A 16,127-nucleotide genomic window follows, 5' to 3' on the forward strand; every position below is an offset into this window, starting at 1 on the left:
AGTAAATTATCTATTTTGTGAGAAATCTTTTGAATCGATAAGTCATTTGAGTTTGAATCAGTCAAAAATTAATCATAAGTCTTCATGAGAACGATACTCTACTCATTACTCTATTACTTGACGACCACGTATACTTGCGTGAGTGTGTGTTTGGTGACAACAAGTTTTTGGCGCCGTTGCTGGGGATCTAGAAATTAGCTACTTGACTGAGTTAAGCTTTTATTACTTATTTTTTCAAGTTTTAATTTTCAGTTTGCCTTGTTTGTGTTAACGGATGCTCTTCTCTTGAATGCAGAGGAGTAGAAGTGCAAACAACCTCCTTCCTTTTGATCCAGAAATTGAATGAAGACTTCATAGAGTGAGAAAGGAAGTCGAAGCTAGAACGAGAATAGAAAGAGAGTTGGACATCGTAGTTCAACCACAGCCAATAGAGATGGCAGGTAATGAAGAGCGTCCGGTGATAGAAGCCGCAAGGCCTAATCTTGCTAATATGACTCAGGCTATCGTGAAGCCTGATATCACGGGGCATTTTGAACTAAAACAGTACATGGTACAGCTGATTCAGTCCACAGGGCAATATGTGGGTCTATCTCATGAAGACCCACAGAGGCACATTCAGAACTTCTTAGAAATTACGGATACTTACAATTATCCGAACGTTTCCAAGGACTATGTCAAGCTGACACTATTTCCCTTTTCAGAGACTGCCCGCATCATTGTCAGACTGATGAGGTATTGACTCACACTTTTGTTGATGGGCTAGACAAGGCATCAAAGAAGAATCTTGATTCAGTTTGTGGGGGTAGTTGCATGGCGAGGCCGTACAGTGAAATTCAACTCTTGCTAAATAACTTCACTGCTAATGATCATAATTAGTAAGGAGATGGGGACGCAAGAAGAGCAATTAAACAGAAGGCAGCCGGGGTGATTGAGATTGATGACTTCTCAGCCATGAGAGCAGATATTGCAAAGCTGGCAAATCAGATGAACAGAATGACAATGCAACAAACACAACAGATGCAACATGTACAACAGATGTCTATTTGCTGCGAACTATGTGGTGACAGTCATATGAGTGACATGTACCCCACGAATCCTGAATCTATATACTATGTGGGGCAACAAAACATAGGTCCGATGAATCAACATGCACAATATGGGAACACTTACAATCCAAATTGGAGGAATCATCCTAACTTCTCATGGGGCGGAAATCAACAGAATCAGAATCAGTATAGGCCTCAAGGAAATTTCAATCAGCCTCAGAAGCCACCCCAACAAACAGAAGAGAGTACGAATGGCTTGCTGAAAAAGTTGTTGCTTGACAATCAACAGCTCATGACCGATTTCAGAAATCTTGAGAGGCAAATGGGGCAGTTAGCAGCAAATCAAAATACTATACCTACAGGCTCTCTTCCCAGTGATACAGAGAAGAACCCTCAAGTTAATGCAGTTACACTCAGAAACGGAAAGGAACTAAAGGAAGTACCAAAGAAGAGAAAGGACAAACCTATACCTGAGGGGGAGCTGACCCCTAAGGCAATACACAAGTCAAAGAAAAATGATGCAAGTTCAGAGCCAGTGGAGGCTGCAAGGCCACCACCACCTTTCCCCCAAAGATTGCAGAAAAAGAATGGCGATCGTATGTTCAAAAAATTTCTCTCTATGTTGAGTCAATTTCAATTAAATATTCCATTGGTGGATGTACTTCGTGAAATTCCAAAGTATGCTAAGTACATAAAAGATATAGTGGCTCACAAGAGGAAATTGACTGAGTTTGAGACAGTTTCACTTACTGAGGAGTGCACTTCAAGGGTCCAAAACAAGCTTCCTCAAAAGCTTAAGGATCCTAGCAGGTTCACCATCCCGGTGCGAATCGGTAATATTGATGTGGGTCGTGCTCTTTGTGATTTGGGGGAGAGTATAAATCTGATGCCATTGTCCTTGTTTAAGCAATTGGGTCTGGGAGCTCCAAGACCAACCACTGTGATGTTGCAATTAGCTGATAGGTCCATAGCCTACCCTGAATGAGTGATTAAAGATGTGCTGCTGCAAATTGGGAAATTTATCTTCCCAGCTGACTTCATTATTCTAGATTTTGAGGCTGATGAACAAGTTCCAATCATATTGGAACGACCTGTCTTGGCTACTGGTGATGTAATAATTAAAGTGAGAGAGGAAAAAATGATTATGAGGGTGGACAACGAGGAAGCAGTCTTTAATGTCTACAAAGCAATCCAACATCCCCGCCACTATGAGGAGCTCTCTATGATATCTGTTGTGGAGGTGGATGAGCAACTTCTTGACACGAGTGTATATCTAGACGACTCTCTAGAAAAAGCACTCATATTGTTTGATAGCTTGATGATTGATGATGAGGTTGAGGAGATGATGCATATCCTAGATGCATCTTGTGCTTACATGCAAGGAATACACCTGTTTGAGCCCCTGAATAGGCCAAGTGGGCCTCCTCCAAAGTCGTCAATTGAAGAAGCTCCAAAATTAGAGCTTAAACCCCTACCCCCTACCCCCTCACCTTCAATATGCTTATTTGGGTAGTTCTGACACTTTACCTGTTATTGTTTCTTCTCACTTGTCTAAATTGCAGGAAGAAAAGCTATTGAGAGTGCTACGTGAGCACAAACGAGCAATTGGGTGGACAATGTCTAACATTAAAGGCATTAGTCCAGCTTTCTGCATGCATAAAATCCTCATGGAGGACGGACACAAGCCAAGTGTAGAGCAACAACGCCAACTAAATCCAATCATGAAAGAGGTGGTAAGAAAAGAAGTGATTAAGTGGCTTGATGCAGGTATTGTATTTCCAATCTCTGATAGCAAATGGGTAAGCCCCGTTCAATGTGTGCCGAAGAAAGGGGGATAACTGTAGTAGTTAATGAAAATAATGACTCAATTCCTACAAGAACTGTCACTGGGTGGAGAATTTGCATAGATTATAGAAAATTGAACAATGCCACCCGGAAAGACCACTTTCCCCTCCCCTTTATTAAGCAAATGCTTGATAGGTTAGCTGGCCAAGAATACTACTATTTCCTGGACGGTTATTCGGGGTATAATCAGATTGTTATAGCCCCAGAGGACCAAGAGAAAACTACATTTACGTGTCCTTATGGCACGTATGCGTTCAAGAGAATGCCCTTTGGTCTTTGTAATGCACCTGCGACTTTTCAAAGGTGTATGATGGCTATTTTTACTGACATGGTTGAAAGATTTGTAGAAGTGTTTATGGATGATTTTTCTGTGATTGGATATTCTTTTGATAATTGTTTAATGAACCTTGATAAAGTGCTTGCTAGGTGTGAAGAGACGAACTTGGTGCTAAACTGGGGAAAGTGCCATTTCATGGTACATGAAGGTATAGTCCTGGGACACAAGGTGTCCAAAAATGGTTTGCAGGTGGACAAAGCGAAGGTGGAGGCAATTGAAAAATTGCGCCCACCGACATCCGTCAAAGGCATTCGCAGTTTCTTGGGCCATGCAGGTTTTTATCGTCATTTCATTAAAGATTTTTCGAAAATTTCTTCTCCTTTATGCAGGCTTCTTGAGAAAGATGTCCCCTTCAAGTTTAATGATGCATGTCTGAAAGCATTTTGAGGAGCTGAAGGAAAGGTTGGTGACTGTACCAATTATCATCGGCCCAGATTGGGCAAAACCATTTGAGTTGATGTGCGATGCAAGTGACATAGCAATCGGAGCTGTTTTGGGGCAAATGAGGGATAAAATCTTTCACTTCATTTATTATGCGAGCAAAACTATGAATCCAGCTCAGATGAATTATACAGTTACTAAAAAAGAGTTGCTTGTAGTGGTGTGGGCGTTTGACAAGTTCAGATCTTATCTAGTGGGAACCAAAGTCATCGTCTGAACAGATCATTCAGCTATCAGATACTTGTTTGAAAAGAAAGACGCCAAGCCGAGGCTGATTCGTTGGGTCCTCCTCTTGCAAGAATTTGACTTAGAGATCCGAGATCGAAAAGGGACAGAAAATCAAGTGGTTGATCACTTGTCCAGATTGGAAAGTCGGAACCATGTAGCTGAAGGAGGGTCAATCAAAGAAACATTTCCTGATGAGCAGTTATTAGCAGTCACCTCAGGTGAAGCCCCATGGTATGCAGATTATGTGAATTTTATTTTAAGTGGGGTGACGCCACTAGAATTGACACCTGACAATAGAAGAAGATTCTTACATGATGTGAGGCTCTACATGTGGGATGAGCCATTCTTATATAGGCAGTGCGCAGATCAATTGGTGCGAAGGTGTGTTCCTGAGGAAGAGATGCGTGCTATACTGCATGACTACCATGCTTCTCCAAATGGAGGTCATCACGGTGGGGATAGAACCGCCCAAAAAGTGCTTCAATCAGGTTTCTATTAGCCAAAATTGTTTAAGGATCCACATGACCTTGTTAAAAATTGTGACAGATGCCAAAGAACTGGAACTATCACGAGGAAGCATGAGATGCCCTTGCAAAATATTCTGGCAGTAGAGCTTTTTGATGTTTGGGGGATTGATTTCATGGGACCGTTCCAATATTTGAATGGGCACAGGTACATCTTGGTGGCGGTTGACTATTTTTCTAAGTGGGTGGAGGCCATTGCTCTTCCTACTAATGATGCAAAGGTAGTGGTAAGCTTTGTAAAGAAGCACATCTTCACATGTTTTGGGACTCCAAGAGTGTTGATAAGAGACGGGGGAACTCACTTTTGTAACAAATTGCTGAATAATGTTCTTGCAAAATATGGAGTTAAGCATAAGGTTTTCACTGACTATCATCCCCAAACGAGTGGTCAAGTAGAAGTTTCCAACAGAGAGGTAAAGCAGATTTTGGAGAAAACAGTAAGTGGGAATAGAAAGGACTGGGTCGGGAAGCTGGATGACGCATTATGGGCATATCGCACTGCATACAAGACCCCCATAGGTACTTCTCCATACAGGTTGGTCTATGGGAAAGCATTCCAATTACCCGTTGAGCTTGAACACAAGGCCTATTGGGCGATTAAAAAGCTAAATATGGAGATAGACTTGGCCGGTGAGAAGAGATAGCTACAACTCACCGAGCTTGATGAGTTTCGATTGCATGCGTATGAAAATGCCAAATTGTATAAAGAAAAGACCAAGAGGTGGCATGATAAGCACATCCAATATCGTGAGTTTGAGCCAGGTCAAGAAGTTCTCTTGTTTAATTCGAGGCTAAAGCTTTTTCCCGAAAAGCTTAAATCTCGATGGTCGGGTCTGTTTGAAGTGGTTAGTGTGAAACCTCATGGGGCGGTGGAATTGCTTGATACGAGTTCCAATGCAACATTCTTGGTAAATGGCCAGAGAGTAAAACACTATTGGGGTGGTGACATTGCACGTCATAAGACCTCGATGGATTTGGCGGAGGCGTGAAGATGTTGCGTCGTGTCGCGACGTTAAATCAGGCGCTTCTTGGGAGGCAACCCAAGTATTTGCTTTTGTTTTTGTAGTTTGTTCATTTTTCCCGTTTGCTCTATATTTCTGATTTTTTTCTTTTCAGGGTGTATGCGTTGCATCCCCTCCAGCATAAAAAATTGACGGACCAATTGCTCAAGGTAGTGAAGTCTGCCTATAGCGTCCACAACAACGTCCAAAAATAATTCAGAGAAGTCATTTGGGACGCTTCGCGTCCAATTTCGCATCCCAGGTAAGTATTACTTAAAACACTTGAACCATCTAAATTCCCTCCCTCACTATTTTCCCTTCAACTCGTCGCACCAGTATTGCCTACAAACCTCGACGGTAACATGTATCTCTCTTCTCTCTTCTCTTTGCTTATTTTTTCTAACTCTCCTCTCTTCTCTCTCTCGCTAGTAGCAACAGACCCCCTGCCCCAAATTCCCCTAGGTTAGGTTTCACTAATTTGAATATCACACATATGATTTAAAAAAAGGGAACTAAGAAAAATTTGAAGTTTGGGGTTGTCATTCCTGTTGATTGTAATGGTTGCGAGTTGATAAGCTATAATTGCCTTCATCTCGTTAATTTTGGGAGGGTAGTCGAATTGCCCAATTGATAGAAAAAACTAGGCAAAGCTGTTGCATACCACATGTTCGACGAATTGCTTGTGAGGTAAATTTAGGCGCCGACGAAGTCTGAGTAACCGAGCAATACTAGTATATGCTAGTGAATAAGTGTGGGGTCATTTGTCTTGATTGTGTACAACATTGTCGGAATGTTTTGAGCCTATGATAGATTGTCTAAATAAATTGAACATCTGGCACATGCTAGACGTCTTGAATTGTAAAGTGTTACTCGATTTGAATTGTGTGAGTTCTATGCATATTGATATGTCGTGAGAATAAGTGTGGGGTCGAGTGAGCTGCTATGTGTAATTGAACATGGTTAGTGAGCACCTCTCGGATAAACCTCATGTTGTGCATAATGATATCTATAAAGCGCAATGCTTATTTGTGAATTTGAAGTGAGTTATCAGATCCCTGCCAAAAGCCATGGGCTATAGTTACATGAAGTACTTAATGGCATGACTATGCGAATGATTGGAAGTGCAAGCTGTTGCACAACTGCTTTATAGCTGAACTTCACTGTTCTATACGCTAATTGTTGACTTCTTTGCATTGCAGGTACTTAGGTTCATAAATGGCGGCAACGAGCAAACCGTCCAAGCAACAAGAAAGAGATAATAACAAGCAACCGCCCAAAAAGCCTACCGGAAAGGCAACAACTGCTCCAAATCCACAAAACAAAAGGAAACGGACTGAAAAGGAGAAGGAACTGCCGACTAGGCAGTTAATTGATGAATCAGAGCAAGAAGAGGAGGAACCATTAGTAAGGAGGACTGTGAAGAGTGGTATTACAACAACATCATTAAATTCGCCAAGCAAAGGGATAGAGATCAGAGAACCTGTGCCGAACCAGAACAAATCCTCCAAGCAGAGTGACCCGAATGATAAAGGGAAGCAGAAGACTACTGCAGAATCTGAGTCCGAGTCTGATTCGGATAATGAGCTTCCACATGTCGACATGAGTGATGAAGATGAGGGTGAACCAATAGACTGAGCTGCTTGGGAGAAGAACTTTGTTAGTGAATAGGCATTCCGAGCTTATAATAAGATCCTAGGTTCAAATAAGTACATTCCAAAAAAGCCAATCAACATTGGAGCGCTTAGGAAAAATTACCCAGATTTTCTGAAATCGATTCGAGAGGTGCAACAATGGGGACCTATCTTGAAGGGCCACGGCAAGGCCAAGCTCACTATTGTTAGAGAGCTTTACGCTAATTGGTGTCACTCCAGGGGCAGCATTGTGAGAGTACGAGGGGTGGATAGTAATGTCTCAGCTGAAGCTCTGAACAATTTCTTAGGGGTGCCACACACACTAACGGATAGGTTTGACTCTATATGCAAATCACCAGATTATGCACACATTAAGTCTGTCCTATGCCCTACCAGGAAGGATGCAAATTGGAAGCATGGGAGTATGGAGTACCATTCTCTGGCCAAGGAATTCATGAGCGCATTAGCACGTGTGGTTCTAAATTTTATATGCAACCGCCTGATGCCATGCCAACACAAAACTAATGTCCCTCGACACCGAGCACTAGTATTGTATGCTTTATTGGAGGGGATACCGCTCAACTTGGGAGCCATCATGCATGACCAAATGCAGCGCACCAGGATGAACTACAAGTGGAGGTTTTTCTTTGCATATACCCTATTGGCTTACTTGATAGAGATGGAGTACTATAGGACAAGGAGAATGACGACATTGAGGCTAAAGCTCCAGGACCATATGATGTTACTCATGTACTAGAGTCGAACAAGGGAAGGTCTTCTAAGCTCACCATTCAATAGTTGTTTGAGCAGATGCAAGCTGATATGCAAAAGAACAGGGCTGAGTTGATAGCGACTCGTGCATAGTTGAGTGCCACCAGAGATGAGTTGTGTCAGACTCGTGCGAATCAAAGCCGAGTCCAGGCTGAGTAGGCCACAATGATGAGGGAGGTATCATTACTCCTCCGTGCTCTGGTTCAACGTGCAGATATAGACATCTCACAGCTGCTTGCATCGTCCACTGCTGGACCATCCACCTCTGCTCCTCCTATAGTCCCTGAAGCTCCACACAACATGTCTACTGAGGCCGATGTACCACCTGTTACAGACTCAACTCCAGTTGGTGATGATAGGATTGTGACCGATCTCCCTATTCATGATGATGCTATTGCTAGGCCATAGGGGGACATGATGGATGCCATGGATGTTGATGCTCTTCCACAGACTGCGAAGGAGCCTTCCACCTTGACTTGAGGGAGTTTCTTCTCACCATACTTTACTTTATTTGTGTGCATTGGGGACAACGCACGGTTCTAAGTGTGGGGTGGGGGTTATTCATATTTTTTGTGGATGAATGTACTTAACGGTTATAATTTTTGTTGATTTTGATATTGTTGGGGGCTGTAATATTCACTGGATTAATGACCTGTAATAGTTAGTAAATTCATCTATATGGAGTAACTCTCAGTCCATTGTTGTGTCTAGTCGTAGTAAGTAGCCTTATCAAAAAGAAAATCAGAAAATAGAGGACTTTTCCCAACGACGGACTACCTGGACAGTTCTCTCGAGGGATTAAGGTCCTTAGAAAAATACAAAAATATTTTTATTTGATTCTTGAAATTAGTGTTAGTATTAGGAGATTGACAAAAACTAAAGAAAAGCAAAAAAATAGAGTAATAGCCTTGAGTAGTTAGTAAATTTTGTCTAGTAGGTGATAATCCCCCTTGGTTTGTCTTTGGCCATCGGTTCTTTTCCAAGGGATGAATTTTTGAACCGGGTACTAGTTTTTTTTTTATAGAGTAGTATAAGATGTAAAGGCTCAGACTAAATTTAGCACATTCTGTGGCTTGTTTTATACTAACATAGTTAGACCTGAGCACGTGGATTATAACTTTCTCCATGATTTTGTGAGAACTATTTTTGCCTTTAAAAGTTGAATAGTTTTTTTTTGTGACACTTAGGTTCATTGTCTTGACTCTTGTGCTAATTGTTGTGCTGTATGCATTAAAATTGGGGCTTAACTCCGTACTTGCTTTGATTGAAAGTTGAAATGTAGCCCTCCTAAGTGAACCATGTGCCAATGTGTGGTGAGATTTTTGGTAAAAGTCTCGTGTAGTACATTTGTATCTAGAACTTGCCCGGTATGTGAGTTGAAGCGAAATCCTAGGTTTTGCTCGGTTTGAAAAATAATTTTAGGCCTTCTTTGATCTTTTTGAGCTTAAATGCTTATCATAAATAAAATCATCCCTAGTAAGCCATTTTGAGCCTATTGACTTTTAATTGGTAACCACATTACAAGTCTAGACCCTTTTTATTCTCAATTGATATTGTTTTGATCATATTTCCTCTTTAAGCACTTTAATCGTGAAATAAGCGCTAAAAAAAGTAAGAAGGAACTAAGTGTGGGGTGGCTTTTGAGTGGAACTAATGAGAGGAAGAAAGGTGTACTTGTTTTATAAAATAATACACCACTAGCGGAAATTGAAAAAAAATAGTTGAAAAAAAAAAAGAGAGAATAATTTTTTTTTTTTTAAATGGAAGGAAAAATAGAGATGAATAAATTGTTATCTTGTTCTTGCTAGTGGGTATGAATTAAAGTAGTGTTTAAAGAAGAAGGGAGTATTTTTGGGGTGATATTATTTATGAAATTGAAGTGGTGTTGAAGAATATGCGCTTAAGTTATCATGTGACCTGTTAAAGTGCTTAGGAGGGTGAACCACTATTCCTAAATATATCATACCCGTCCCTTAACCCACATTACAACAATGAAAAGTCCTAATTGATTTTAGATCGAACAAGCTTACATTAGTAGAGATTTACATTAAGGGCAAGCATATGGTACCTTTTGTGCGCATGTGAACTTCTTTGAGAGAGTGAGAGAATTCTTCTATTGTGTGAAGTCCTTAAATTATGATTCAAATTTTATTTGAGTGTGTGGACTATCTTCCTCTGTTTTATGGTGAGGGCACATGTTTCATGATGGATAGGCGACTTTATTAAATTTTTCAATCAGAATGAGTAAGTTGGCCCGAAAGTAGTTATGCTAAGGAGTCAGTTTCTGAGTTTGAGATGTCCCAAATATGCTATTTGACTGGTTTGAACTGTTCAATAATGTGCTTGGCATGTTATCAACATGGAGAAGAAAGTCCAAAAATGCATATGCAAAGGGCTAATTGTTGGTATCAACCAAAGTCATGGGTGCTTAAGCTTAATTAAAATGTGTGGCTTGATAGCGATAACCTTAATTTTATTCGATCGGTTGTGGGTTGATTCTATTTTGCTCGAGGACGAACAAAGGTTTAAGTGTGGGTGGTGATGTTGGACATATTTCGATATGTGTTGATGTTACTTTACCCATATTTTAACCGCTTTTTGATGCTATTTGATCTTTAAAATGCCCAAAATAGTTTAATTATTGGTTTTATAACTAATTGAGTTGTGTGTGATGATTTAGGGTGTTTGGAGTGAAAAAATATGAAGAAAAGGTGCTCTAGCTAGAGGAAGAAGGGTTGGGTGCGTCGCATCCAATCTAGAAAAAAATAAGATTTCGTGCACCCTTAGCAGTGAAGTCGGCCCATAGCATCCGCACCTGGGCAAAGCTGAGATGGAGGAACAAAGGGTGGATGCGAAGCATCCACCCTAGCATGCGAAGCTGAGAAGTGGAGGACGAGGTGGATGCGAATCATCCACCCCGGCATCAATCCCTGAAGCTGATTTGGATTAGAAATAGGAGAACTTTGGCCCACGACTTTTGTACGCAATATATAAGCCAAAAACGCCTCTTTTAGGTCATCAAACATATTGGGAAGGGGGAAAAAGCCATGACAAAGCTTGGAAACCACGGAATTCGTCTTGAGTTCTTATTTTTTCCTTCTTTTATTGATTTTTATGCACTCTTGTGAATTATTTGATGATTGCATGAACATGAGTGGTTAAGAACCCTATTATTCTAGGGTCATGGGTGATACATGAATGTTGATGTTTGAAGTTTAATTTGACAAAGTTGATTTTATCATATTGGGTTATTTATTTAATTCTATTTTTAATTAATTTGTTGAGTAGCTAACAGTGAATTACTATCTACGAATCTAGAGTTGAACTCGAAAGATTTTTCGGTTATGATAGGGTTGCATTAGGGGTCGGCACTCGGCCCTTTTTTGTTTGCTCTGGCGATGGGTGTACTTACGCGCCACATCCAAGGGGAGGTGCCGTGGTGCATGTTATTTGCAGATGATATTGTATTGATTGACGAGAAGCGAGACGGTGTGAACGCGCAATTAGAGGTATGGAGGCAGACCCTGGAATCTAAAGGTTTCAAGTTGAGCAGGACCAAGACAAAATACTTGGAGTGTAAGTTCAGTGGCAAGACTCAAGGAGGGGAAGGAGAGATGAGGCTTGACTCGCAGGTCATCCCTAGGAGAGGGAGTTTTAAGTATATTAGGTCTATTATTCAGGGGGATGTGGAGATTGATGAAGATGTCACACATCATATTAGGGGCGGGATGGATGAAATGGAGACTCGCTTTAGGTGTTTTGTGTGACAAAAAGGTGGCACCAAAACTTAAGGGTAAGTTTTATAGAGTGGTGGTCAGAACAATGATGTTGTATGGGGAGGAGTGTTAACCAGTCAAGATCGTTCATGTCCAAAAGATGAAAGTAGCAGAGATGAGGATGTTGAGATGGATGTGCGGGCACACCAGGTTAGATAGGATAAAAAATGAGGTTATTCGCGACAAGGTGGGTGTGGCCCCTATTGAGAACAAGATGCGGGAAGTACGACTTAGGTGGTTTGGTCATGTCAGGAAGAGGAGCACAGATGCCCCAGTGAGGAGGTGCGAGAGATTGGCATTAGAGGGCCTACGGAGGGGTAGAGGTAGGCCAAAAAAAGGCGGTGAGAGGTGATTAGGCAAGACATGTCGCAACTTCAGCTGACCGAGGACATGAACCTTGATAGGAATGTATGGAGGTCAAGGATTAGGGTGGTAGAATAAGTGTTCTAGAGTGTTCATAACAGTAGTATTGGCACGCAATCTCACTATCTGTTGGTAGCAGGTTTTTATGACTAACCGTTGATTTTTTCATTGTTGATCACCTTACTATCTTGTTGTTTTTATTCTGCTTTTATATGGCTTTTGGTACTGTCCCTTCTTGTCTATATTTTCATTAATGTGGTGCTTATGCTTTACTGAGCCGAGGGTCTATTGGAAATAACCTCTCTATCCTCACAAGGTAGGGGTAAGGTCTGCATACACACTACCCTCCCCAAATACCACAGTGTGGGATAATACTGAGTATGTTATTATTGTTGTTATATATATATAATCATATACTTGCTAGAAAAAATAAACAATAAAATAAGCCAGTTATTTGTGTAAAGATTGTTGGGATCTTTACACAAACAGCCAACATACTCATTCTTTATCTTTCCTAACCGGTGAACATGGATTATACATAGTTATACATATTATATATAAATTATTTATATATTATACATCAATCGGCTATGTTAAGTTTAAATTGCTGTGTGGACGAGTATTTAGGTTAATTGGTGAGTTATTCACAAAATAACCACTTTTCTATAATTTGCAATTGAAAAATAGTCACTCTTTTGGGTAGTTCGGTGCACTAAGTTTCCGCTATGTGTGAGGTCCGGGGAAGGGCAGACCATAAGAGTCTATTGTACGCAACCTTACCCTGTATTTTTGCAAAAGATTATTTCCACGACTTGAACCCGTGACCTCCTGGTTAATTTTCAAAGACAAAGCCGAAAAGTAACAAGAGGATGCTATTTCTATATTATCAAGGGTAGAGTTAATTAACCAGATGGACCCAAGCTGTTGCATATGAATTTTAGGGTGCGTTTAGTATGAAACAAAGATTATTATTATCTTGTAAAAAAATATTGGACTTCGGATTTCAATATTAGGGTTAAAAGCATAAGCGTTGATTTCATTAATAATTGGCTTGTATCATTTTTTTTAAAGGAAAATATTTTTATGGCAGATTTTTTATTTTTATTTTTAGAGTTAAATGCAACGAAGCACTTTATGTGTTATTTAAGTAAAAAGATCAAAACATACTTATTAGGTAAGTGCTAAGAACTTTAAGACAACCCCGCCCCTCATTTACCTACACCCTATGTTATTAAGCCCCACCCCAGCCCACACACAAGCCCATCTTTCCCTTCTCCTGATAATACTCCTCTATCTAAACCCTATAATACTACACAGTAAACCAATGAATCCCCACTTCCCCTTTATCATGCCATCCCAATTTTAAATTTACCAATGACGTCGACGATCCTCCAGGGTCTCTCCAACACCCACTCAACCCCAGAACACTCACCACCTCTACATGAACCCCCCAATTCCAAACATGCATGCCTATAGAGGATCTTCACCGCACAAACTCCTCATGCAACCTCCGACCCCCAGTCATAGCTAGAATTGGCACTACAAAATCAAGCCCTAACATTCATGATGGAAGTCAACCATCAGGAGGTAATGATTCTCCTACACAGCTCGTCCGACCTTGCTTAGATAGTAACGGAGGGAATGCAGTTAGCCATGGACCTCTACAGTCAGTACAACTGGTCCCTCGCTACCAACACGAATGCTCAAGCCAACCTCCATCTCCCACAGCCTCTCAACCTCCCCTTCTACCCCAACCCCCTCCAATCACCCCCACTCCTTGGATATAACCTTACATCCTAGCCCTCACGCCCCTAAACACAATTCCACCATCTCATGTCAGCCCGCCCGACCTCTTCTCCCTACCTCGCAAACTCTACCCCACTCCAAACTATTTCTTGTCTGTCCTCCCAATCTACGTTGTTGCTCGATAATTCTACGTCCAACAACCAACCCAGAGGTGGGAAAATATGTAGTGGTTCCGAACCCTACACTACATGCAGAAGAACCACCACACCCCCTTCCCACTAATATGAATTTTATCATTTGGAACTGTCGTGGTACTCACTCACCTGAATTTCGTAGAAACTTCTGTTACTTGTTGGATTACCATCGCCCAGCCCTAGTAGTACTATTAGAAACTCATCTCACTGACCATACTGCCATTCAGGATGATTTTAGCTTTACTAACATAGCCCAAGTGCCTGCTGAGGGGCACTCTGGAGGCATTGTTGTTCTTCGGCTCAATGACATACTTATTGTTGGCGAGATAGCTATGACGCACCAAGAAATACATTGCATGGTTTAGGTAATGCCTCTTCCTTATAAATGGTTATTTACTGCAATCTATGCTAGTAATGTTTATTGTGATAGATGTATATTATGGAAAAATCTGAAATGTATTCATGATTCTTACATGGGCCATTGGCTCATGGGAGGCGATTTTAATGAAATACTTCATGCTACTGAAAAATTTGGTTGTAATGGGCTATGTATTTCCCACTCAAATACCTTTTTAAATTGTATAAACTATTGTGGCCTCTCTGATTTAGGATTTAAAGGGAGTAAATTTACGCGGACTAACAAACGCTCGAAAGGTCATACAATATTAGAAAGGCTAGATCGCTTATTTGATAATTATGATTGGATTAATTTATTCCCCAATGCTATCGTCATCAATCTACCTAGAACACATTCCGATCATTGTCCCATACAACCTTTCCTTACAGTTTTCACCCATCCAACTACTAAGATATTTAGGTTTGAAATAATGTGGGCTTCCCACCCAGATGTTCGGACTATGATTTCTATAATTTGGAAGGAAAATAATGATCACCTTCATGCTATCTCTTGCTTCACCAAAACCATCCAACAGTGGAATACAAATACTTTCGGTAATCTTTTTAAGAATAAAAGTTCTTTAATTGCTAGGCTTGCAGGCATACAATCTTCTTGTCATTATCCCACAAGCTCCTTCTTACAAAACCTTGAACATGAGCTTACTACATGAGTACAACCATATTCTTAAATTAGAAGAAGAATTTTGGGCCTTAAAGTGGCGCATCACCTGGCTAAATGAGGGTGACGCAAACACAAAATATTTTCACTTATCTACCCTACAACGCCGTAGGAAAAATAGAATCACAGCCCTACAGCGGGTAATTGGTGCTATGATTTGCCTTCAATTCACAATACTCTTTGGCAACATTTCACTGCATTATTCACTACTGAATCAATCTCTTCCCACAACACCTTCTCTCGAGCCCATCACTATTTTCTTCCATCTGAAGCTTGCAGCCATCATAATAAACCCCTAGAGGATAGCGAAATTAATTATGTGTTATGTTCTTTTAAGGCTCTTAAGGCACCAGGGCCGGATGGCCTGCAACCTTATTTCTATCAAAAATATTGGCATGAAATTAAAAGACGTGTCTTGGACCTTTGCCACCAAATTTTCATACCCAAACCATCCCAGAGAATATTAATTCTACCTATCTATGCCTCATTCCCAAATTTAAGAATGCGGCAACGGTCCACCAATTTCGTCCTATTAGTTTATGTAATACTATTTACAAAATCATCACCAAGATTATTGTAAATCGCATCAAGCCATTTTTGGACACTCTAATTCATCCCACTCAAACGAGCTTTCAACAGCACAAAAGAGCATCGGATAATGCTATCATTGTCCAGGAAATAATCAATAAATTCCACACAACGAGAGGTGCCAATTCTAGCATGCTACTAAAACTTGATCTTGAAAAGGTTTTTGACCGCCTTGAATGGTCTTTCATAAAATATACTCTTACTTACTTTAACTTTTATGCACCCCTTGTACGCTTAATTATGTCTTGCGTATCCACGTCATCAATTTCTATTGTGATCAACGGTGCACCTACTGCTGTCTTTCAACCTTCCAGAGGTATCCGCCAGGGAGACCCTTTATCACCATACTTATTCATCCTTTGTATGGAAATGTTATCTAGAAGCATACAAAGTGCACTCGATCTACAATTCATGGCACCCTATCATCTTATCTCCTACAACTCCTTCCATCTCACATCTTTTACTTCGCAGATGACATTATTCTCACTTTACGCACTACTCCCACTTCTTGCACTTCAATTATCAATACACTTTGTCATTTCTCAGAATGGTCTGGCATGA

Source organism: Nicotiana tomentosiformis, chromosome 3 (assembly GCF_000390325.3).
Source record: "Nicotiana tomentosiformis chromosome 3, ASM39032v3, whole genome shotgun sequence".
Classification (NCBI taxonomy): domain Eukaryota; kingdom Viridiplantae; phylum Streptophyta; class Magnoliopsida; order Solanales; family Solanaceae; genus Nicotiana; species Nicotiana tomentosiformis.